Source organism: Gorilla gorilla, chromosome 20, assembly GCF_029281585.2.
Source record: "Gorilla gorilla gorilla isolate KB3781 chromosome 20, NHGRI_mGorGor1-v2.1_pri, whole genome shotgun sequence".
NCBI lineage: Eukaryota > Metazoa > Chordata > Mammalia > Primates > Hominidae > Gorilla > Gorilla gorilla.
Genome location: NC_073244.2, coordinates 28,951,372 through 28,975,569, shown reverse-complemented (window position 1 = coordinate 28,975,569; position 24,198 = coordinate 28,951,372). Strand labels below are relative to the sequence as shown.

Genomic DNA, 24,198 nt, shown 5'->3' with positions numbered 1-24,198 from the left:
TAGCCTGCCTTTGCTGGTGACTGGCGATTAGGCCTGGTGGAACTGCCATCAATAAATCAAGCGTGATCAGGGTGAGGAACAGGAAAGAAGGAAATTTGGGGAAATGGGGTGAATGTCAGGTGGATCAGAGAGATACAGTCATGGGGGTCAGGTGTGGTATCAGGAATATGGTGGGAGGCCGGATTGAAGTCCAGGCGAGGAACGATGGTAATTGTGGAAGACTCAACAAAGAGTGAGTATAGCTGAAGGAGCCGGGGAGCAGAAAGTATATGCATCAGGTATGAGGAAGAAAATAGATTTTGGAAGTTATGAGAACTGTAGAGACTGAGTTGAGCACAGTTTGTGATTTTGAGGGCCTCTAAAAGTATTAAAGCAGCGGCAGCTGCTGCACACAGACATGAGGGCTAGGCTAAAACAGTAAGGTCAAGTTGTTTGGACAGAAAGGTACAGGGTGTGGTCCTGGCTCTTGTGTAAGAATTCTGACCACGCTAACCATGCCTAGGAAGGAAAGGAGTTGTTGTTTTATAGAAGGTGCTGGGGTTTGAGAGATCAGTCAGACACGATTGGCAGGGAGAGCACGTGTGTTTTTATGAGAATTATGCCAAGATAGGTAACAGATGAGGAAGAAATTTGGGCTTGATTGAAGTAATGGGGGCTGTCTGTGAAGCTTTGCAGCAGTACAGCCTTGGTAATTTGCTGAGCCTAATGGGTGTGTTATGCCTAGATCATTAGTTCCCCAAAGAAGACCACCAGAGTCCAGAGTCAAAGCCAAGCGGCAAGGATCTTTACTACAAGTTCGAACCTGGTCCCTCCATTCCACAGCATACAAGAGGGCCCTGAACAATGCGAGTGTTTGCTTTTTATAGCCTGAGAGTTACAGGGGAACAAAGGAATTCTTTTGGTTCCCGCTTTTTCAGTAAAACTTTGAACGGCTGTCTCCTTATCGGAGACTTTCCTGGTGGTGTTTGTACTGGGCTCAGGAAGTTTGAGAGATATATGGCGATATGTGGTGAGATGGGAGGATGGGATGTGTTTGTACTGGGCTTGTTTGTTTTGAGCCTGGGGCTGAGGAATGTGCCCAGCTCCTTTCAGGTGTCAGGGTCAGTCTAAGTGAAAGCAAAGAGAGGCTGGGACGAGGGGTGCAGGGGAATAGTGAAAAAAGCATCTTTAAGATCAAGCATGGAATAGTGAGTTGTGGAGGAAGGTATTGAGGACAAAAGAGTGTACGGGTTGGGCACCACAGGGTGGATAGGCAAAACAATTTGGTTGATAAGGCGCAGATCCTGAACTAACTTGTAAGGCTTGTCTGGTTTTAGGACAGGTAAAATGGGGGAATTGTAAGGAGAGTTTATAGGGTTTAAAAGGCCATGCTGTGGCAGGCAAGTGATAACAGGCTTTAATCTTTTTAAAGCGTGCTGCAGAATGGGATATTGGTGTTGAGTGGGGTAAGGGTGATTAGGTTTTAAAGAGATGGTAAGAGGTGCATGATCAGTCACCAAGGAGGGAGTAGAGGTATCTTATACTTGTGGGTTAAGGTGGGGGGATACAAGAGGAGGACGCAAAGGAGGCTTTGGATTGGGAAGAAGGGCGGCAATGAGATATAGCTGTAGTCCAGGAATAGTCAGGGAAGCAGATAATTTAGTTAAAGGGTCTCAGCCTAATAAGGGAACTGGGCAGGTGGGGATAACTAAAAAGGAGTGCTTAAAAGAGTATTGTCTAAGTTGGCACCAGAGTTGGGGAGTTTTAAGAGGTTTAGAAGCCTGGCCGTCAATACCCACAACAGTTATGGAGGCAAGGGAAACAGGCCCTTGAAAAGAAGGTAATGTGGAGTGGGTAGCGTCCATATTGATTAAGAAGGGGACGGGCTCACCTTCCACTGTGAGAGTTACCCAAAGCTCAGCGTCCGTGATGGTCTAGGGGGCTTCCGAGGTGTTCGAGCAGTGTCAGTCTTCAGCTGCTAAGCTGAGAAGATCTGGGAAGGAGTCAGTCAGAGAGCCTTGGGCCAGAGTTCCAGGGGCTCTGGGAGTGGCTGACAGGTGAGTTGAACAGTCCAATTTTCAGTGGGGTCCCACACAGATGGGACGTGGCTTAGGAGGAATCCTGGGCTGCAGGCATTCCTTGGCCCAGTGGCCAGATTTCTGGCCTGTGTAGCAAGCTCCTGTGGGAGGAGGTTCTGGGGGAATGCCTGGCCACTGCAGGTCAGGCATGTGGAAGTTCTTGTGTGCTGGAGATGTGGCTGGGGTTTTTCTCACAGTGGAGGCAGGGAATTGCAACTTTTTTCTACTATTGTACACCTTGAAGGTGAGGTTAATTAAATCCTGTTGTGGGGTTTGAGGGCCGGAATTTAATTTTTGGAGTTTTATTTAATGTCGGGAGCAGATTGGGTAATAAAATGTATTTTGAGAATAAGACGGCCTTTTGACCTTTTAGGGTCTAGGGCTGTAAAGTGTCTCAGGGTTGCTGCCAAACAAGTCATGAACTGGGCTGGATTTTTATATTTGATGAAAAAGAACCTAAACGCTATCTGATTTGGGATAAAGAAAAAGGAGCATTAACCTTGACTATGCCTTTGGCTCCAGCCACCTTTTTAAGAGTAAATTGCTGGGCAGGTTGGGGAGGGCTAGTCACGGAATGAAACTATAAGCTGGACCAGGTGTGAGGAGGGGAGGTGATAAAAAGATTATAGGGTGGAGGAGCAGAGGCTGAGGAAGAATTGGGACCTAGCTTGGCCTGGTGAGGAGCAGCCTGGGGAGGAAGGGAGAGGTCAGATGGGTCTGTAGAAAAGGAAGATTAGAAAGACTCAGCAATGCTTGGGGTTGGTATGGAGGGGACAGGCGGGAGGGAAAAAAGGAAGATTTGAGAGGAGTTGCACTGGGCACAGGGACTAGGAAGGGACTGAGTGTGTAAAAGAATGCCTGGACGTCAGGCACCTCAGACCGTTTGCCTATTTTATGACAAGAATTATTTAGATCTTGCAGGACGGAAAAATTCAAAGTGCCATTTTCTGGCTATTTGGAACTACTGTCGAGTTTGTATTGGGGTCAAGCAGCATTGCAGAAGAAAATAAGGCATTTAGGTTTTAGGTCAGGTGTGAGTTGAAGAGGTTTTAAGTTTTTGAGAACACAGGCTAAGGGAGAAGAAGGAGGAATGGAAGGTGGAAGCTTAACCATACTGAAGGAGGCAAGCCCAGAGAAAAGAGTAGAGACACGGAGAAGGGGTGGGGGGTTCTTGCCCTCCAGAAAAGCAGAGAAGGGTTTGGGGCACGGAAATAAGGGATTGGGGCACAGAGATAAGAGGTCAGGGTGCGGAAATAACGGATTTGGGGCACAGAGATAAGAGGTTGGGGTGCGGAAATAAGCAATTGGGGGCTTCTTGCCCCCTAGGAAAGCGGGACTTGCCGCTAAGGGTGAAGGAGAAGGGGTTGAGGGGTACTTGCCCCTGCCCCAGGAAAGCGGGACTTGCCACTAAGGGTGAAGGACCAAGACAGGCATCCCTGCGTGGTCTGACACCCTTGAAATGTGAGTGTATAATCAGAGAGGTGTCCCGGCAATGATTAAACACCAAGGGAATGCTGCCTTCCTAGTCTGTGACCGGCGCCGGAGTTTTGGGTTCATGGATAAAACATGTCTCTTTTGTCACTACCAGAAAATGAAAGGAATTGAAATTAAAGAGAAGGGAGAGATTGAAGTGTGGCACCAAGATTGAAAGGAGAAAGAGGTTGAGGGATAGTGAGGGAGGTTGGAGAAGAGAGTAAAAAGAGGCCGCTTACCAGATTTGAAATTGGTGAGATGTTTCTTGGGCTGGTCGGTCTGAGGACCTGAGGTCGTAGGTGGATGTTTCTCATGGAGCAAAAAGCAGGAGGACAGGGCATTGATCTCCCAAGGGAGGTCCCCCAATCCGAGTCATGGCACCAAATTTCATGCATGCCCGCGTGAAGAGACCACCAAACAGGCTTTGTGTGAGCAACATGGCTGTTTATTTCACCTGGGTGCAGGTGGGCTGAGTCCAAAAAGAGAGTCAGCGAAGGGAGATAAAGGTGGGACCATTTTATAGGATTTGGGTAGGTAAAGGAAAATTACAGTCAAAGGGGGTTTGTTCTCTGGCGGGTAGGAGTGGGGGTCGCAAGGTGCTCAGTGGGCAGGAGTGGGGGTCGCAAGGTGGTCAGTGGGGGTGCTTTTTGAGCCAGGATGAGCCAGGAAAAGGGCTTTCACAAGGTAATGTCATCAGTTAAGGCAAGCACCGGCCATTTACACTTCTTTTGTGGTGGAATGTCATCAGTTAAGGTGGGGCAGGGCATATTTACTTCTTTTGTGATTCTTTAGTTACTTCAGGCCATCTGGGTGTATACCTGCAAGTCACAGGGGATGCGATGGCTTGGCTTGGGCTCAGAGGCCTGACACTTAGTACAGAACAAAATGGAGTCTCCTATGTCTACTTCTTTCTACACAGACACAGTAACAATCTGATCTCTCTTTCTTTTCCCCACACTGGGAACTCTGGATACCGTATTTGCTGCAGATAATTATACCAGCAAAATGCCAAGACCCCTGGAGCAATATGCCTCAACAGAGTATCAATATACTTTAATAATTATCTTCATAAAGTAAAGGTCTGCTTCAAAAGATAACCTTAAAACTCCATATCTTTGATTCTGTTAGTTCCTAAGATAAAAAAGAAAATGCTGGTCAGTGTGTATGAGTACATAGTAGAAGAGGCTGATGTGTTTGTGTGGGAAGGGATGGGACATTTCTCAGGATTCTGGTTTTAAAGGTTTATTAAATATATGAAGAACCAGAGGAAGATCACAATGCTGACTGTGAGAATACAATTGTTCTGTGTGAACTTACTTTTTTAAGCCTGAGAGGCTGTTAGCAACTTGGGGCTCTGCCCTGGAAAGCACCAGGTTTACTGTTATGAGATCCTGTTGGTCTCTGGCTGCCAGAGTCTGTGTGACAGCAGACTGAAATTGATCTCCATTCTTGCAGACAATGATGGGCCTTATTGGCTCGAGCCAGGACTTCTCAAGAACATGGGATGGACATGCTCTCTTGCTCCTTCTCATAATTCAGGAAATATACTTGTCCCTGGGGTGGAACATGGGCTTACTTGTGGGGCAAGAATATGAAACGCTCACCTTCCAAACCAACAGAACCTTTGTGTGACTACAACTGTCCAGCTACAGCACTCATCTTTCCATGCTACAAATCACTAAGCTTGGCACCCTCATATCAGACTAAGAAGACAGAGTTTATAATGTCAGGACAGTTTACAAATTGTTTCTTTAACAAAGAAGAGTCTCAGAGGGTATTTCATAAAATATGATATTATTCCCTTTTCTTTCATGCTATTTTTACATAAAGTCGAGCCAGCAAAGCTCTTTTAAAATTAGTCTTTATTTGGCCGGGCACAGTGGCTCACGCCTGTAATCCAGCACTTTGGGAGGTGGAGGCGGGTGGATCACGAGATCAGGAGATCGAGACCATCCTGGCTAACATGGTGAAACCCCGTCTCTACTAAAATACAAAAAATTAGCCAGGCGAGGTGGCGGGCTTCTGTAGTCCCAGCTACGTGGGAGGCTGAGGCAGGAGAATGGCTTGAACCCCACGGGGCGGAGCCTGCAGTGAGCCAAGATCATGCCACTGCACTCTAGCCTGGGCGACAGAGAGACTCCATCTCAAAAAAAAAAACACAAAAAACATAAAATAAAATTAGTCTTTATTTATTAAACATATCATTAATCCTTTTCAATGAGAGAGAAGTAAACTTCAAATGATCAGAAGTGGGAAATGAATTAGTACAATTCTAGAAGAATACATTATTCCTGAATCTAATAATTTCACAAGCATCATTATTGCATTTTCCACAGCCCATTAGTAAGACAGTAGTGTCCATTCAGATTTGGTTTTTAATCACTCCTTGGGAGAAATGTTATTACAGTTGGGATCTTTTTTGAAAAATTTGTCTATGGGGATAGAATATAAACTTATAAACAGTCACAGAACCAATCTGTCTGAAGGCATTTTTTTCTATAAAAGATGACAGTCGTAGGAACTTGTTGGCAAGATGGGTGAACAGGAACAGCTCCAGTCTGCAGCTCCCAGTGAGATCAGTGCAGAAGGCGGGTGATTTCTGCATTTCCAACTGAGGTACCCAGTTCATCTCATTGGGACTGATTGGACAGTGGGTCCAGCCCATGGAGAGTGAGCTGAAGCAGGGTGGGGCATTACCTCACCCAGGAAGCACAAGAGGTCAGGGGATTTCCTGTTCCGAGCCAAGAGAAGCCATGAGAGACTGTACTGGGAGGAACAGTGAACTCCTGCCCAGATACTGCACTTTTCCCATGGTCTTTACAACCAGCAGACCAGGAGATTCCCTCCGGTGCCTGGCTCAGTGGGTCCCACCCCCATGGAGCCCAGCAAGCTAAGATCCACTGGCTTGAAATTCTCACTGCCAGCACAGCAGTCTGAGGTCCACCTGGGATGCTCAAGCTTGGTGGGGGAGGGGTGTATGCCATTGCTGAGGTTTGAGTAGGCAGTTTTACCTTCACAGTATAAACAAAGCTGCAGGGAAGTTTGAACTGGATGGAGCCCACCACAGCCCAGCAAGGCTGCTGAGGCCAGTCTGCCTCTCTAGGCAGGGCACCTCTGATTAAAAAGGCACCAGCCCCAGCCAGGGACTTATAGATAAAACCCCCATCTCTCTGGGGGTGACTGTGGTCACAACTTCAGCAGACTTAAACATCCCTGCCTCACAGCTCTTAAGAGAGCAGTGGATCTCCCAGCACAGCATTCAAGCTCTGATAAGGGACAGGCTGCTTCCTCAAGTGGGGCCCAGACACTCATGTGTCCTGACTGGGAGATGCCTCCCAGTAAGGGCCAACAGACACCTCATACAGGAGAACTCTTGCTGGCATCTGGCAGGTGCTGCTCTAGGACAAAGCTTCCAGAGGAAGGAACAGGCAGCAATCTTACTGTTCTGTAGCCTCCACTGTTGATACTCAGGCAAACAGGGTCTGGAATGGACCTCCAGCAAATTCCAGCAGACCTGCAGAAGAGGGGCCTTACTGTTAGAAGGAAAACTAACAAACAGAAAGGAATAGTAGCAACATCAACAAAAAAGACGTCCACTCAGAGACCCCCATCCGAAGATTACCAACATCAAAGACCAAAGGTAGATAAATCCATGAAGATGGGGAGAAACCAGTGTAAAAAGGCTGAAAACTCCAAAAACCAGAATGCCTCTTCTCCTCCAAAGGATCACAACTCCTTGCCAGCATGGGAACAAAACTGGACGGAGAATGAGTTTGACAAATTGACAGAAGTAGGCTTCAGAAGGTGGGTAATAACAAACTCCTGTGAGCTAAAGGAGCATGTTCTAATGCAATGCAAGGAAGTTAAGAACCTTGAAAAATGGTTAGATGAATTGCTAACTAGAGTAACCTGTTTAGAGAAGAACATAAATGACCTGATGGAGCTGAAAAACACAGCATGAGAACTTCATGAAGCACACACAAGTATCAATAGCCAAATGAATCAAGAAGAAGAAAGGATATCAGAGATTGAAGATCAACTCAATGAAATAAAGCGAGAAGACAAGATTATAGAAAAAAAGAGAGACAAGTCATGAAGAAAGCCTCCAAGAAATACAGGACTATGTGAAAAGGACAAATCTACGTGTGATTGGTGTACCTGAAATTTATGGGGAGAATGGAACTAAGTTGGAAAACACTCTTCAGGATATTATCCAGCAGAACTTCCCCAACCTAATAAGGCTGGCCAACATTCAAATTCAGGAAATACAGAGAGCACCACAGAGATATTCCTTGAGAAGAGCAATGCCAAGACACATAATCATCAGATTCATCAACGTTGAAATGAAGGAAAAAATGTTAAGGGCAGCCAGAGAGAAAGGTCAGGTTATTCACAAAGGGAAGCCCATCAGACTAACAGTGGATCTCTCAGCAGGAATCCTGCAAGCCAGAAGGGAGTGGGGGCCAATATTCAACATTCTTAAAGAAAACAATTTTCAACCCAGAATTTCATATCCAGCCAAACTAAGCTTCATAAGCAAAGGAGAAATACAATTCTTTACAGACAAGCAAATGCTGAGAGATTTTGTCACCACCAGGCCTGCCTTACAGGAGGCCCTGAAGGAAGCACTAAACGTGGAAAGGAACAACTGGTACCAGCCACTGAAAAAACATACCAAACTGTAAAGACCATTGATGCTATGAAGAAACTGCATCAACCAATGGGCAAAATAACCAGCTAGCATCATAATGACAGGATCAGATTCACACATAATAATATTAACCATAAAGGTAAATGGGCTAAATGTCCCAATTAAAAGACACAGACTGGCAAATTGGATAAAGAGTCAAGACCCATCGGTGTGCTGTATTCAGGAGACACATCTCACATGAAAAGACATACATAGGCTCAAAATAAAGGCATGAAGGAATATTTACCAAGCCAACCAGAAAGCAAAAAAAAGCAAGGGTTGCAATCCTAGTCTCTGATAAAACAGACTTTAACTCAACAAAGATGAAAAGAGACAAAGAAGGCCATTGCGTAATGGTAAAGGGATCAATGGAACAAGAAAAGCTAACTATCCTAAATATATATGCACCCAATACAGGAGCACCCAAATTCATAAAGCAAGTTCTTAGAGACCTACAAAGAGACTTAGACTCCCACACAATAATAGTGGGAGACTTTAACACCCCACTCTCAACACTAGACATATCAACGAGACAGAAAATTAACAAGGATATCCAGGACTTGTACTCAGCTCTGGACCAAGCACACCTAATAGACATCTACAGAACTCTCCATCCCAAATCAACAGAATATGCATTCTTCTCAGCACATCCACATCCCACTTATTCTAAAATTGACCACATAATTGGAAGTAAAACAATCCTCAGCAAATGTGAAAGAAAAGAAATCATAACAAACAGTCTCTCAGACCACAGTGCAATCGAATTAGAACTCAGATTAAGAAACTCACTCAAAACCACACAACTACATGGAAACTGAACAACCTGATCCTGAATGACTACTGGGTAAATAATGAAATGAAGGCATAAAGAAAGATTTTCTTTGAAACCAGTGAGAACAAAGACACAATGTAGCAGAATCTCTGGGATGCAGCTAAAGCAGTGTTTAGAGGGAAATTTATAGCACTAAGTGTCCACAAGAGAAAGCAGGAAAGATCTAAAATCAACACCCAAACATCACAATTAAAAGCATTAGAGAAGTAAGAGCAAACAAATTCAAAAGCTAGCAGAAGACAAGAAATAACTACCATCAGAGATGAACTGAAGGAGATAGAGACACAAAAATCCTTCAAAAAAATCAATGATTCCAGGACCCATTTTTTTAAACAGATTGACAAAATAGACCACTAGCAGACTAATAAACAAGAAAAAGAGAAGAATCAAGTAGACACAATAAAAAAATGATAAAGGGGATATCACCACTGATCCCACAGAAATACAAACTACCATCAGAGAATACTATGAATACCTCTATGCAAATAAACTAGAAAATCTAGAAGAAATGGATAAATTCCTGGACATATACACCCTCCCAAGACTAAACCAGGAAGAATTCAAATCCCTGAATAGACCAATAATAAGTTCTGAAATTGAGGCAGTAATTAATAGCCTACCAACCAAAAAAAGTCCAGGACCAGATGGATTCACAGCCAAATTCTACCAGAGGTACAAAGAGGAGCTGGTACCATTCCTTCTGAAACTGTTCCAATCAATAGAAAAAGAGGGAATCCTCCATAACTCATTTTATGAGGCCAGCATTTTCCTGATACCAAAACCAGGCAGAGACACAACAAAAAAAGAAAATTTTAGACCAATATCCCTGATGAACATCAATGCAAAAATCCTCAGCAAAATACTGGCAAACTGAATCCAGCAGCACATCAAAAAGCTTATCCACCACGATCAAGTCGGCTTCATCCCTGGGATGCAAGGCTGGTTCAACATATGCAAATCAATAAATGTAATCCATCACATAAACAGAACCAATGACAAAAACCACATGATTATCTCAACAGATGCAGAAAATGCCTTTGACAAAATTCAACAGCCCTTCATGCTAAAAACTCTCAATAAACTAGGTACTGATGGAACATACCTCAAAATAATAAGAGCTATTGATGACAAACCCACAGCCAATATCACACTGAACTAGCAAAAATTGGAAGCATTCCCTTTGAAAACTGGCAGAAGACAAGGTGCCCTCTCTCACCACTCCTATTCAACATAGTATTGGAAGTTCTGGCCAGGGCAATCAGGCAAGAAAAAGAAATAAAGAGTATTCAATTAGTAAAAGAGGAAGTCAAATGGTCTCTGTTGGCAGGTGGCATGATTGTATATCTAGGAAACCCCCCATCATCTCAGCCTCAAATCTCCTTAAGCTGATAAGCAGCTTCAGCAAAGTTTCAGGTTATAAAATCAAAGTGCAAAAATCACAAGCATTCCTATACACCAATAACAGACAAACAGAGAGCCAAATCATGAGTGAACTCCCATTCACTATTGCTACAAAGAGAATAAAATACCTAGGAATACAACTTAAAAGGGATATGAAGGACTTCTTCAAGGAGAACTACAAACCACTGCTCAAGGAAATAAGAGAGGACAAAAACAAATGGAAAAACATTCCATGCTCATGGATAGGAAGAATCAGTATTGTGAAAATGGCCATACTGCCCAAAGTAATTCATAGATCCAATGCTACCCCCATCAAGTTACCATTGACTTTCTTCACAGAATTGGAAAAAACTACTTTAAATTTCATATGGAACCAAAAAAGAGCCCACATAGCCAAGACAACCCTAAGCAAAAAGAAAAAAGCTGGAGGCATCATGTTACTTGACTTCAAACTATACTACAAGGCTATAGTAATAAAAACAGCATGGTACTGGTACCAAAACAGATATATAGACCAATGGAACAGAATAGAGGCCTCAGAAACAACACTACCCATCTCCAACCATCTGATCTTTGACAAACCTGACAAAAACAAGCAATGGGGAAAAGATTCCCTATTTAATAAATGGTGTCAGAAAAACTGGCTAGCCATATGCAGAAAGCTGAAACTGGATCCTTTCCTTACACCTTATAGAAAAATTAACTCAAGATGGATTAAGAACTTAAACATAAGACCTAAAACCATAAAAACCCTAGAAGAAAACATAGGCAATACCATTCAGGACATAGGCATGGGCAAAGACTTCCTGACTAAAACACCAAGAGCAATGGCAACCAAAGCCAAAATAGACAAATGGACTCTAATTAATCTAAAGAGCTTCTGAACAGCAAAAGAAACTATCATCAGAGTGAACAGGCAACCTACAGAATGGGAGAAAATTTTTGCAATGTATCCATCTGACAAAGGGCTAATATCCAGAATCTACAGAGAACTTACACAAATTTACAAGAAAAAACAAACCACCCCATCAAAAAGTGGGCAAAGGATGTGAACAGACACTTCTCAAAAGAAGACATTTATGCAGCCAACAAACATATGAAAAAATGCTTATCATCACTGGTCATTAGAGAAATGCAAATCAAAACCACAATGAGATACCATCTCATGTCAGTTATAATGGCGATCATTAACAAGTCAGGAAACAACAGATGCTGGAGAGGATATGGAGAAATAGAAGCACTTTTACACTGTTAGTTTAAGAGTGTAAATTCGTTCAACCATTGTGGAAGACAGTGTAGTGACTCCTTAAGGATCTAGAACTAGAAATACCATTTGACCCAGCAATCCCATTACTGGCTATATACCCAAAAGCTTATAAATCATTCAACTATAAAGACACATGCACACATATGTTTATTACAGCACTGTTCACAATAGCAAAGACTTGGAACCAACCCAAATACCCATCAATGATAGACTGGATAAAGAAAGTGTGGCACATATATACCGTGGAACACTATACAGCCATAAAAAAGGATGAGTTCATGACCTTTGCAGGGACATGGATGAAGCTGGGAACCATCATTCTCAGCAAACTATCACAAGAAGAGAAAACCAAACACCACATATTGTCATTAATAAGTGGGAGTTGAACAATGAGAACACATGGACACAGGGAGGGGAACAACACACACTGGGGCCTGCCGAGTGGTGGGAGGCTAGGGAAGGGATAGCATTAGGAGAAATACCTAATGTAGATGACAGGTTGTTGGGTGCAGCAAACCACCACGGCACATATGTACCTATGTAACAAACCTCACCGTTCTGCACAGGTACCCCAGGACTTAAAGTATAATAATAATTAAAATAAAGATTATAGTCCTATTCAGTAAAGCAATTTACTTAAAATGTACACAGGATAAAGCACTATGGGAGGGGTAAAGGGAAGGAGGGGAAAAACCACCAACATAAGCTGAGGTCTGACTTTATACTTGACAGGCCCTCAGACTCACTGGGGAGGGCCATGCATGAATAGTTCACAATTAAATGGTAAAGCAAGGAAGCGTTGGAGGATTTCCTGCCAGAGAAATGGTGGAGGCAGAAAGAGTTTTGGGAATGGATGACAGCCAGCCAGATCAGTTTCTTGGTGTAGTAGGAGTTAAAAATACATCTTCCTGAGGCCTTTGGGTGTGGTTGAAAACTAAGGGTGAATGGACTCAAGCAGGTGGAAAGTGCTGTGAGCTTTATGGACTTGAACTTGGCATAGCAATACCTCTGAGGACTTTCAGATCCTAAATGCCATGGTGGGGGTTTTCCTCAAGCTGTGCTTAACCCTTCCGAGTCTCTTAGGAGACTGACACAATCCCTTCATATACCTAAGTGGGCATCTTTTTCTCTGTAACTAAAGCCAAATTCATATCAATGATGAACTGAACAGTACAATGACTGTTTCTCTGCTGAATACTACCAATAGGGTGAAATGAATCACTCTGAGTCTAACTCATGAAAGCAAGCGTTCTGGGAGAAATGATTCCCATTTCCTTTCATCCTACCCATGATGGCAAGTGTGCAAATCCCTACATAGCAACCAAATGTGTGCTCTTTAAAAATAAATTAACCTGAATTACTCTGAAAGTCAAATTGAAACCTCACTGACTTCACCTCTTATTAAAAGAAGTTGCCCTAGACCAAATCTGGAAGAAATGCTTAATTTTCCTTGACTCTAGAGTCAGTAACAGAAGATCTATTATTAGATGCATTTCAGAGATTGTTAGAAGTTAAAAAAAATCTATAGAGCACACAGTATCCAAACAAATTCAGGATTCAGTGGTTCTAACACCTGTGGGTATTAGAAGATTGCTACTGAGCATAGCCTTCAACAAGGTAAGACACAAAAACTTTTTTTCAAGTTATTGAAAGTTTGTTCCTCTTGGCATGCTTAGCTATATCTTAGAGCTCAGTGATGAAAACCACTGAACTAAAATACATTGTCAGCTGGAGTCATGTATGGGGCTCCCTGACACCATGTGAAGCTATGCATCTTTCTTGTGTGACTTAGCCATTTCCTATAGAGGTTGATGGCCATTGCAAGACACTATGGAATCATGTCACACAGCCCATCCTGAATGATCTAAAGAGGTACCGTTAACCTCCTCTTGGCTCTTCCTAGTCACTAGCTCTCATGGAAGAGCCTGGTGTTTCATTAGATAGCTAGGCCGTCTTGCCTGATGTTTTTGATTACAACCTTTATTTATTATTCATATCCTATAATTTTAATAATATTTGAGATGATTTTGAGACTCTTTAAGGCCATCTTGCCTGATGTTTTTGATTACAACCTTTATTTATTATTCATATCCTATAATTTTAATAATATTTGAGATGATTTTGAGACTCTTTAAGTCCTTATAAAGATGGTTCTTGCTTAAAAGAGTAGGCAGTAACCCTTTTCCTTTCAAACTTGATGTTTCCTACCTTGACCTTGACTCAGAAAAAAGGCCAGAGATTGTTGTAATGTAAGGGAACATGCTGCAACATCATTCTGAAATAACAAAACCAGGTGACAATGCTTATAGTCATTAGCAACTGAAACCAATAGAAAGTCCTTTGTAATAAGCCACCTACACTAACATAAAACTTTTAACAGAGAAAGTGTTAACATATGCTTTGTTATTGCTTGGAATTTGGAAGTTTTTTAAAAATTTTTTTTCCAGGCATGATTTTCTACTTTTAAGGAAATAGCCCTTTCCAATTTGCATTCATGTAGTACTTACTACAGTATATAGTAAAAAATGTAGAACTTTCCTGTATTTAAATTAAAATTCCTTCATTTCTCTAAGTGAAGAAAACCAAAGGGAATTCACATTTTAATTGCAATGAAAATATATATTACAGTTTAGAAAAAAGTTATCCTCAAATAAATTTCATTGCCAAGTTCTAGACATTTTATTTCGCTTACAAAATTTTGTGTCAACATAAGAGATTTGAAAGACACAAAAGCAAAGAAAAGAGAAAGAGAAAATATATGTCAGAAATTGCTGAAAGAAAAATCCACATTTCACATATGGTTATGTGAAAAAACACCTATTCTCCCCTGTGGGCCATTGAAACAAATTGTTAAGAACAGGACCTTGTCTTGGTAAAAGGACAATATATATTCTACACTTTAGGTGGAAGTTGAAAATGATAAACAATGTGTCCAGGGAAGAAGTGGGAGAAATTTTGTTGCTTCCATATGAATATGTCCATGCCATACAGATTGCGGGCCTTAGGGGTGGTGCAGAAGGAAAGAAATTCATCTGTTATCAGGGGCACAGCAGCACCCAGGGTCAGAGCAAAAGTCTCCCTCTAAAGATGTTTATTGACATACATGATGATGAATATGTTGACTTTATGAACTCTGCTTTTTGGGGAGCATGATAAGTGCAGTTTCCTCTGTGTACTCATGCCTCAGTTTCTGGAAATTTTACATCCAGAGATTAATGATCCATCACATAATCTATCAGGCCAATGGATTTATTTTTCAAAAGACTTGCTGGATGATCCTGATTTAAGTCATTCACCTAAAATTCTGATTCACAGCCTCAATTTGATCATTAAGCTATTACCACTGCATCCCCAAATGGGTTTGCTGGTCATCTCCGCAGTGAAGCCCAGTAAGATTCTTTCCTTTTTATTGCTTTCTTGTCTGGCAATACCTGACTGTTCTAACCAGGCCTGCGAGAGGCCTACATCTAGCAATAATGCTCAGTCAGCACACTCAAAAGGATGTGTCTCTTCCATGGAAACCTGTGACACTTCAAATGCTTAGCAACTTCTATTAGATTACCATATTACTATATTAGAAGATTAGACTTATAAGTGATTTTTAGTATATTCAGATGATTAGTAACATATTAATATCTTCATGGTATATTAGATTATTCATTCAGCAATTTTTGAATACCTACTATTTGTCAGACACTCTTTTAGTCCTATGAACAAAACCATTAACAAAACAGACACAAATCTTTGTGATGTAGAAGGTTACATTCTATTAGGGGAAAACAAAATAAACCATAACTGTAATAAATAAGTAAATTAAATGCTATGGAAACAAAAGTAGAACAGGACAGGTAAACCAGTCATGCTGGAGGGGTGGTTATAGGAGGTAGATGACAGTTTTAAATAAGGTAATCACCATTGAGAAACTGAGTTTTGAGCAAAGGCTGAAGAGGATGAGGGAGATACCCTGAGGGACAAAAAATATCCAAGTAGAAGGAACAGCCCCTGCAAAGATCTTAAGGCAAAGAACTACCTGGCATATTCAACAAACAGCAAGGAGGCTCTACAGCTGGAGCAGAGGGAGCTAGGTGAGGCTGATGGAAGATGAGGTCAGGAACTAGAAAAGAACAAAATCTATTTCTTACAGTTCTGGAGGCTGGAAGTCCAAGATCAAGGGGTCAGCCAATTCAGTTGCAGGTGAGGGCTCTCTTCCCGGTGTGCAGGTGGATGCCTTCTTGCTGTGTTCTCATGTGGTCATTCCTTGGTCTGTTGGAGTGCAGAGCAAAGGAGAAAGCTCTGGTCTCGTTCTCCCTACTTATAAGGACTCTAAGACTGTCTGATCAGGGCTCCACCCTATAACCTCATTTATCTTTCATTACTTCAGTAACAGTTCTATCTCCAAATAAAGTCACAACGGGGATCAGGGATTCAATCTATGAATTTGGTGGTGGTGAGGGGGTGGGGGGAGAAGAAGCACAATTTAGTCTATGGCAGGGTCTGTATTGTGATTTGTCTTGAAACTGGGATCTATTTATTGAATTATTGAATATAAATTTTCTTTATCTGTAGGATAATGCTCTGACTAGTAATTATTTAGGAGTGATAGATCTATTTCTGGAATAGCTGTGTGCTGTATTATTCTCATTTTAAGATGAAATAATAATTTTAATGATAAAGGCAGATGTTTAAAATTAGCCTTGGGGGACTGACTGCTACTGTGTAGGGTGTCATTAGCAAATCTTATTAACAATTTAGAAGGTGCTTAAAATAATAAGTTAAATCTATTCTACTATGAGCTCTAGGATAGAAAGAATTGTTTTCAAGTATACTAATTTCCTTTATTGAACACACATTATATGATACTACTATTCCAAACTAGCTTATAATAACAATTTAACTAAAACTACCATATCCTTTGCTTTATAATATAGTCAAAATAAAGTCAGGTCACTAAGCCAGGAATGTTAGGAGGAAAAAGAGTATTGTTGATCCCTATTTAGGGATCTAAACTAAAACCATCTTTACCTCACCTAATTTATGTCTACATGACTTTCTAAACAACAGATTAGTTTTAGTCAATTTAGGGAAGTAGGTTGCCAATACAATAAGAGGGAAAATAAGAGTAAACAGTTTTTTTGATCCAATACATGTGGTAATGACCGTACTCTTTATTAATCTACTTGAGTCAGACACATAAATTGTGACTTTAATGGCACATTTGGAATATGAGCTGCCAAAATCAGATGCTTTTGATAGCATTCTGGAAAAGGAAGAAACTACAGAAGCTTCGGGCTCAACCCCTTTTTGGTGATTAAAGCCATTACTCTAGAGGGACAATAGGAATGTAGGAGGTCATGCCTAGCAGAGTCTGGACTAGAATTTGAGACTAAGCCTTTTGTTTTTTAAGTAAATTTTAAGTTTATTTTAAAATTTAAAGTATTTTTTTCATTGTTTTAAGCTTTACTTTGAGTTCTGGGATACATGTACAGAACATGCAGGTTTGTTACCTAGGTATTCATGTGCCATGGTGGTTTGCTGCACCTATCAACCCGTCATTTAGGTTTTAAGTCCTGTATGCATTAGGAATTTGTACTAATGCTCTCCCTCCCCTTGCCTCCCATCCCCTGACAGGCACCAATGTGTGATGTTCCCCTCCCTGTTTCCATGTGTTATCATTGTTCAAAAACATATGGAACAGTTCACAAATTTGCTTGTCATCCTTGCGCAGAGGCCATGCTGATCTTCACTGTATTGTTCCAATTTTAGTATATGTGCTGCCAAAGCGAGCACCAGACTAGGTCTTTTTAAGTTGTATCAAACTTCTCACATGTACCACCCCACTGTAGATTTGGATTATATCCAAAATATACTGCCATGTTCTCTACCTAATAAAACATTGCTAAGCAAAGATTACCTGAGGTATTTCTTGACAAAAAGGATCTAAAAATCCATAGAAGGATTCTTCAAAGAATATCAGAAGTAGCCTTCCTTGTCCTAAGAACTATGTAGGCACAATGCTAAAAATTGCTATATTGAAATTTTAAGAAACTTACAGTAACAAGAGTTATCATTTTTTAGTGTAAAGAATTTTCGGCAGGGTGTGGTGGCTCATGCCTGCAATCCCAGCACTTTGGGAGGCTGAGGTGGGTGGATCCCGAGGTCAGGAGATCAAGACCATCCTGGTCAACATGGTGAAACCCTGTCTCTACTAAAAATACCAAAAATTAGCCAGCATGGTGGCATGCACCTGTAATCCCAGCTACTCGGGAGGCTGAGGCAAGAGAATCGCTTTAACCCGGGAGGTGGAGGTTGCAGTGAGCCAGGATTGTGCTACTGCACTCCAGCCTAGGCGACAGAGCGAGACTCTGTCTCAAAAAAAAAAAAGAATTTTCCTGGAAGAGTATCTTATGTTTTCTTTACTAGTTCCAGTCCTCCATTTTAACTATTTTGCTTTACATTTCTTTCTTGAATTTGTGAAATGTTACTTCCTTCTCTCACTGGCCCTAAAGAGTTTACTCTTACTAACCAGGTACCATGATCAGTGCAGGTGAGAAAACCATGTGTGCCTATGCGCATGTTTTCAGCAAGGAAGTGGTAAATTGTCATCATTTTCTTTTGAAACTTATAGAAGTACAAGAATATACCTGCATACCATATTTTTAAAACCATACTGCAATCATTTCCTACTTCTAAGTAGCATGTGATGTGAAACAGCTGAAATGTTTCAAAACACAGGTACACGAAATGCTTACATTTTGTATCGAGTTTGATAAATACCCTGAGACCTTGGGAAAGTCAGAATGTTTTCCAATGTGTCTGATATGTCAAGTGCTGTCATATTCATGTGGTTGCATGGTCAAATTTGAGTGTGAGAAATGGCTTGGTTTTCTCATGCAGAATGGTAGAGTCAAAACATTGTGTAATTGATTAAGACATGGTATATACTAAATGTATACATACACACATATACATCCATATGCACATACAACTATACATATACATATAAATATAAATCTACACACACATAAAAATATATATAACCTACTATGTATAAACAAGGATACTAAATCCTATGAGAGCTACAAAGACAAATAAGACAGTGTCCTGGAGAAGACAGCATGTAAATGTTTAAATAACATTGGTTAGAAAATGTTCAGGCCTATGACAACAGGCCAGGAGACTTTAGATGATTTTAAGGAAGTTCTAGAAAGGGTAAGGAGACATGAAGATCAATGTTATCAAACAACAAACAAACCCTCCAAACAAAACAAAACAAAATAAAATCCACTGCGTCTCCTTCACAACTTGTTTCCTGGGACTGTTGGTCAAGCCAGGTAAGGACAATCCCTAGGAGCCATGAACTCCAGGGCTGCCTGGAATCAAATTCTTGCTCTACCCTTACTAACTATGAGACCAGGGAAAACTACTTACCTTCACTGCCGGTTTCTTCATTTGTAGAATGGAGTTGACAATCGTGCATACTTAATGGTATTGTCATGAGGACGAAGTGGGTAAATATATGTAAAATACTCCAAAGCATGGAAGCGACGCACAGCTTAGAAGGTTGAACTAGGCCTAAACACAGGGATGGGATCACTTGGTGTCGGGAGAGGGAAAGGAAGTACTTTCTCTTGCTATTCCCAAGGTCAGTACATTTTCCGGCTTTAAAGTCTATAAAAAATAAAGTGAGAAATACTACATTGGTTCAACCTCAAGCTTACAACTTCAAAGTTAAAAAGTCCTACAAAGTTTGAGTACAATGAATCTCATAATAGTTATGTCACAGAGGCTCCCTGTGTGCTTTATTGGAGTTAATAATAACAACTTAATTATTTTCCAAATCAAATTATGAGGAACAGATGAGTTAACATTGTTTTGTAGACTTTTTCACTTCCTGACATTTGGGTCAGGAAAAAGAAAACACCTGCCTTTATGTTGCGTTCCTCCTGCCCCCATCCCCAGGCCTTCTCTGAGGACAGCAATGCTCCTTCTCAGGTTAGTTGTGATCTCTGAGTGTACAAAGTGCTTCCTGGGCTGGTGGGCACTTTCAGAAGCAGCCTTTAGGTTATTACAGCAAAACACAATGAGATTTTTTTTTTAACTGATGTACTTTATAAGTAGCTGCCACAAGCATTATAAAAATTCTGTTCTTTTAAGATGTAGACATCTCAGAGCGCTTTCTTTTCAAGATTTTTTCTACAGAGTACTTTGAAAAAACATAACAAAAACAACCACAAAACCCTTTCAGTGATTTCCAGGTAAGTACTTCCATTAATGTTTGTGCTTAGGTCTTTGAGGCTGTGTCACTAAACTGGAAATTATTTTCTCCTTCAAAGATGCTAGAGTTGTTTTTTGTTTATTTTTCAGTTTTATTCCTCTCTCTCCTTAACATGTCAGACTGAAACAATAGATGTTTTATGCCTTTATGATATTGAAAAGGCATCAATAGTTTCTTTCCCTGGTGGACCTATCTTGTTTCATTGATTAATATTTCCCCCAGGGAGTCCAATAGGGGTAGGAAAGTACTGTAGAGGGACTGGCCAGGCCTAAGCAACAGTGCAGGTAAGCTTGCCTGAAAGATCAAGTTGAGTCTCACACTATTCTAGAATGGGGCACTCAGTAATTTAGAACTGCAGGAATTAGGGGAAGAGCCTTTGCATTGTTAAAAGACTGAGTCACCTGAAAAGACAGAAATTGACTTTTGTAGTAAACAAGTTACATTTCTATGCACCCAGGTCGTCGGCAAACTGTTAACACCTTTCGTTTTTTTTTTTTTTTTTTTGTCTGAATTCTCTTTGATTGCTCGGGAGGCTGAAAGTAAAGGGAAATTACTGCTTCCAGGAAAGGCAAATTATTTTTCTCAACCAGTCACTGATGTGGCTTGGTGGAAAAATGCCCACCTACCTCACCTTTTGAGTGATAACTCTGAGGTGAGTGTTCTATACCAATTCCTGGTGCTCCAATTGCCTATGGTGGAAACTGGCATGATCATGCCCTCTTAATTGGCTTCCTTCCCTTCCTTGCCTCTTTTCTCTGTACCCTACCAGCGTTTTCCTGTAGCACCTCCCAAGTAAACTATTGGCACATAAATCTTGTCTCAGAGTTGCCTTCTGGCAGAACCCAGACTAAGGCAACTCAATCCACCAAAATACTTGGAGAAGAAGAAAGCATTTTATGTCAGAAGTTAGAAAATGGCAATGTTCCCAAGTTTTCTTCTTTCTCTCCAAGAAGACCACCGATGGGTACAGATGGAAAAAAATCGATAGCATCAAAGTTTAATTTTTCCCTAGGTGCTATTGAAGAATAATTGACAAACAAAAATTGTATATGTTTATGGTATACAGTGTGATGGTTTGATATACATATGCATCATGAAATAATCATCACAGTCAAGCTAATTCATGTATCTATTACCTCATATATTTGTCCCCCCCTTTTTTATTATACTTTAAGTTCTGGAGTACACGTGCAAAACGTGCAGTTTTGTTACATAGGTATACACGTGCCATGGTGGTTTGCTGTACCCATCAACCCCATCAACCTGTCACCTCCATTAGGTATTTCTCCTAATGGTATCCCACCCCCAGCTCCCCACCCCCTGACAGGCCCTGGTGTGTGATGTTCCCCTCCCTGTGTCCATGTGTTTTCACTGTTAAACTCCCATTTATGAGTAAGAACATGCGGTGTTTGGTTTTCTGTTCTTGTGATAGTTTGCTAAGAATGATGGTTTCCAGCTTCATCCATGTCCCTGCAAAGGACATTAACTTATCCTTTTTTATGGCTGCATAGTATTCCATGGTGTATATGTGCCACATTTTCTTTATCCAGTCTATTATTGCTGGACATTTGGGTTGGTTCCAAGTCTTTGCTATTGTGAATAGTGCCGCAATAAACATATGTGTGCATGTGTCTTTACAGTTGAATGATTTATAATCTTTTGGGTATATACCCAGTAATGGGATTGCTGGGTCAAATGGTATTTCTAGTTCTAGATCCTTGAGGAATCACCACACTGTCTTCCACAATGGTTGTACTAATTTATACTCCCACCAACAGTGTAAAAGTGTTCCTATTTCTCCACATCCTCTCCAGCATCTGTTGTTTTCTGACTTTTTAATGACCACCATTCTAACTTTGCCTTCCTTTTTGTGTTGATAATACTTAAGATCTACTATCTTAGCAAATTTCAAGTATGCATTACTATTAACCATGCTGTACATTAGGTCTCTAGAACTTATTTATCTTATAACTGAAAATTTATGCCCTTAGGCTAACATCTTCTCATTTCCCACACCCCTAGTCCCTAATAACCATCATTCTAATATCTGTTTTTACCACACGTAAGTGAGTTCATGCAGTACATGTCTTTCTGCATCTGGCTATTTCACTTCGCATAATGTCCTTCAGGTTCATCCATGTTGTCTCAGCTGGCAGGATCTCCTTCTTTTTAAGGTGGAATAATATTCCATTGTATACATACATACCATCCTATTCATCTGTCACCAGACACTTAGGTTGATTCCATATCTTGGTTATTGTGTATAATGCTACAATGAGCATGGGAGTGCAGACATTTCTTCAACACACTGATTTAATTTCCTTTGGGTATATACCCAATAGTGGAATTGCTGGATCCTACGGTATTTCTATTTTTAGTTTTCTGAGAAAACTACTGTTTTCTTCACTCTGTTTTCTGTAATGGCTACACCAATTTACATTGCCACTGACGGTGTGGAAGGGCTCCCCTTTCTCCATATCCTTCCCAACACTTATCTTTTAACTTTTTGGTAATAGCCAACCTAACATGTGTGAGGTAATATCTCATTGTGGTTTTGACTTTCATTTCTCTGATGATTAGTGATATTGATCATCATTTCATATACCTGTTTGCCATTTGTATGTCTTCTTTGGGAATATGTCTACTCAGGTCCTTTGCTCATTTTTGAATTGGGTTGTTCTATTGCCATAGAGCTGTATTCCTAAGATAGTTTAGATATTAACTACTTATCAGATAGAGGATGCATACATATTTCTTGCATTCCATATGTCTTTTCATTTTGTTGATTGTTTTCTTTGCTGTGTAGAAACTTTTTAGTTTGATGCAGTTCCATTTGTTTATTTTCGCTTTTGTTGCCTGTGATTTTGGTATGATAACCAAACAAGTCATTGCCAAGACCAATGTCATGGAGTTTTTCCCATGTTTTCTTCAAGGAGTTTTATGATTTCAGGTCTTACACTTGTCTTTAATCCATTTTGAATTGGTTTTTGTGTATGGTGTAACATAAAGATCCAATATCATTTCTTTGAATATGGATATCCAGTTGTCCCACCTTTTATTGAAAAGACTATCCTTTCCTTATTGGGTATTTTTGGTGCCTTTGCCAAAAATTTGTTACTATGGGTGGGATTATTTCCAGGCTCTCTATTTTGTTCTATTGGTCTATATGTCTACATTTATGCTAGTGCCACACTGTTTTGATTACTATAGCTTTGAATTATAATTTGAAATCAGGAAGTGTGATGCCTCCAGCTTTGTTCTTCCTTTTCAATATTGTTTTAGCTATTCAGGGTTTTTGTGGTTCCATATGAATTTTAGGATTTTTTTACATTTCTGTGAAAAATGCAATTAGAACTTTGATAGGGATTGCATTGACTCTGTAGATCACTTTGGTTAGTATTTAACGATATTAATTCTTCCAATCCATGAACTCAGTATATCCTTTCTTTTTTTGTACCTCAGAATTTCTTTTACTCTTTAACATAAACCATTTATTGGTTTTGTTTTTGTTTGCTTGTTTAGATTCAGGGGGTACATGTGCAAGTTTGTTACATGAATATATTGTATAATGTTGAGGTTTGGGCTTGGTATCCCATCACTCAAATAGTGAACATAGTACCCAGCAGGTAGTTTTTCAACCCTTGATCCCACTCGCGTAAGCCTTTTGGAGTCTCCATTGTCTATTGTTTTCATGTTTATGTCCATGTGTACTCAATGTTTAGCTCCCACTTATAAGTGAGAATGTGGGATATTTGGTTTTCTGTTTCTGTGTTAACTCATGTAGGATAATGGCTCCCAACTGCATCCACGTTGCTGTAAAGGTCATGATTTTGTCATAAACACAGTGTATCTTTCCATTTGTCTTCTTAAATCTTTTAAAATTAATATTTTATAGTTTTCACCATACAGTTCTTTTACTTACTTGGTTAAATATATTCATAAGTATTTTATTCTTTTTGATGTGATTGTAAGTGGGATTCATTCTGAGCTGTAACCCTTCTAATTCTCTCCCTTTAGTACAAAAGGGGTGATTTCTCTTTACAGTCATTCAGCTTTTTCCTTCCATGCCTAGCTGGCTGAGATATGCTTCAGGCTGCCTGCCCTGCCATCACCTAGGAAACTCATTTTGCTGCCTCTGTCCCTGCTAGTGTGTCTATTGCCTTGAATGACAGCTGGGCACCAGCAGTACCTTCAGGGATTTGT

At 40.5% G+C, this 24,198-nt stretch overlaps 1 protein-coding gene and 1 non-coding gene across 3 annotated transcripts in view; one reads left to right on the top strand and one right to left on the bottom strand.

Moving 5' to 3' along the window:
* Positions 1-24,198, top strand: part of LOC129528949 (large ribosomal subunit protein eL34-like) — a 95,176-nt gene that overhangs the window by 22,934 nt on the left and 48,044 nt on the right. The window lies entirely within an intron of this gene.
* LOC115931670 (U6 spliceosomal RNA) lies at positions 17,401-17,507 on the bottom strand. The gene has a single exon (XR_004068118.1). It is a non-coding gene; the product is annotated as a U6 spliceosomal RNA (small nuclear RNA).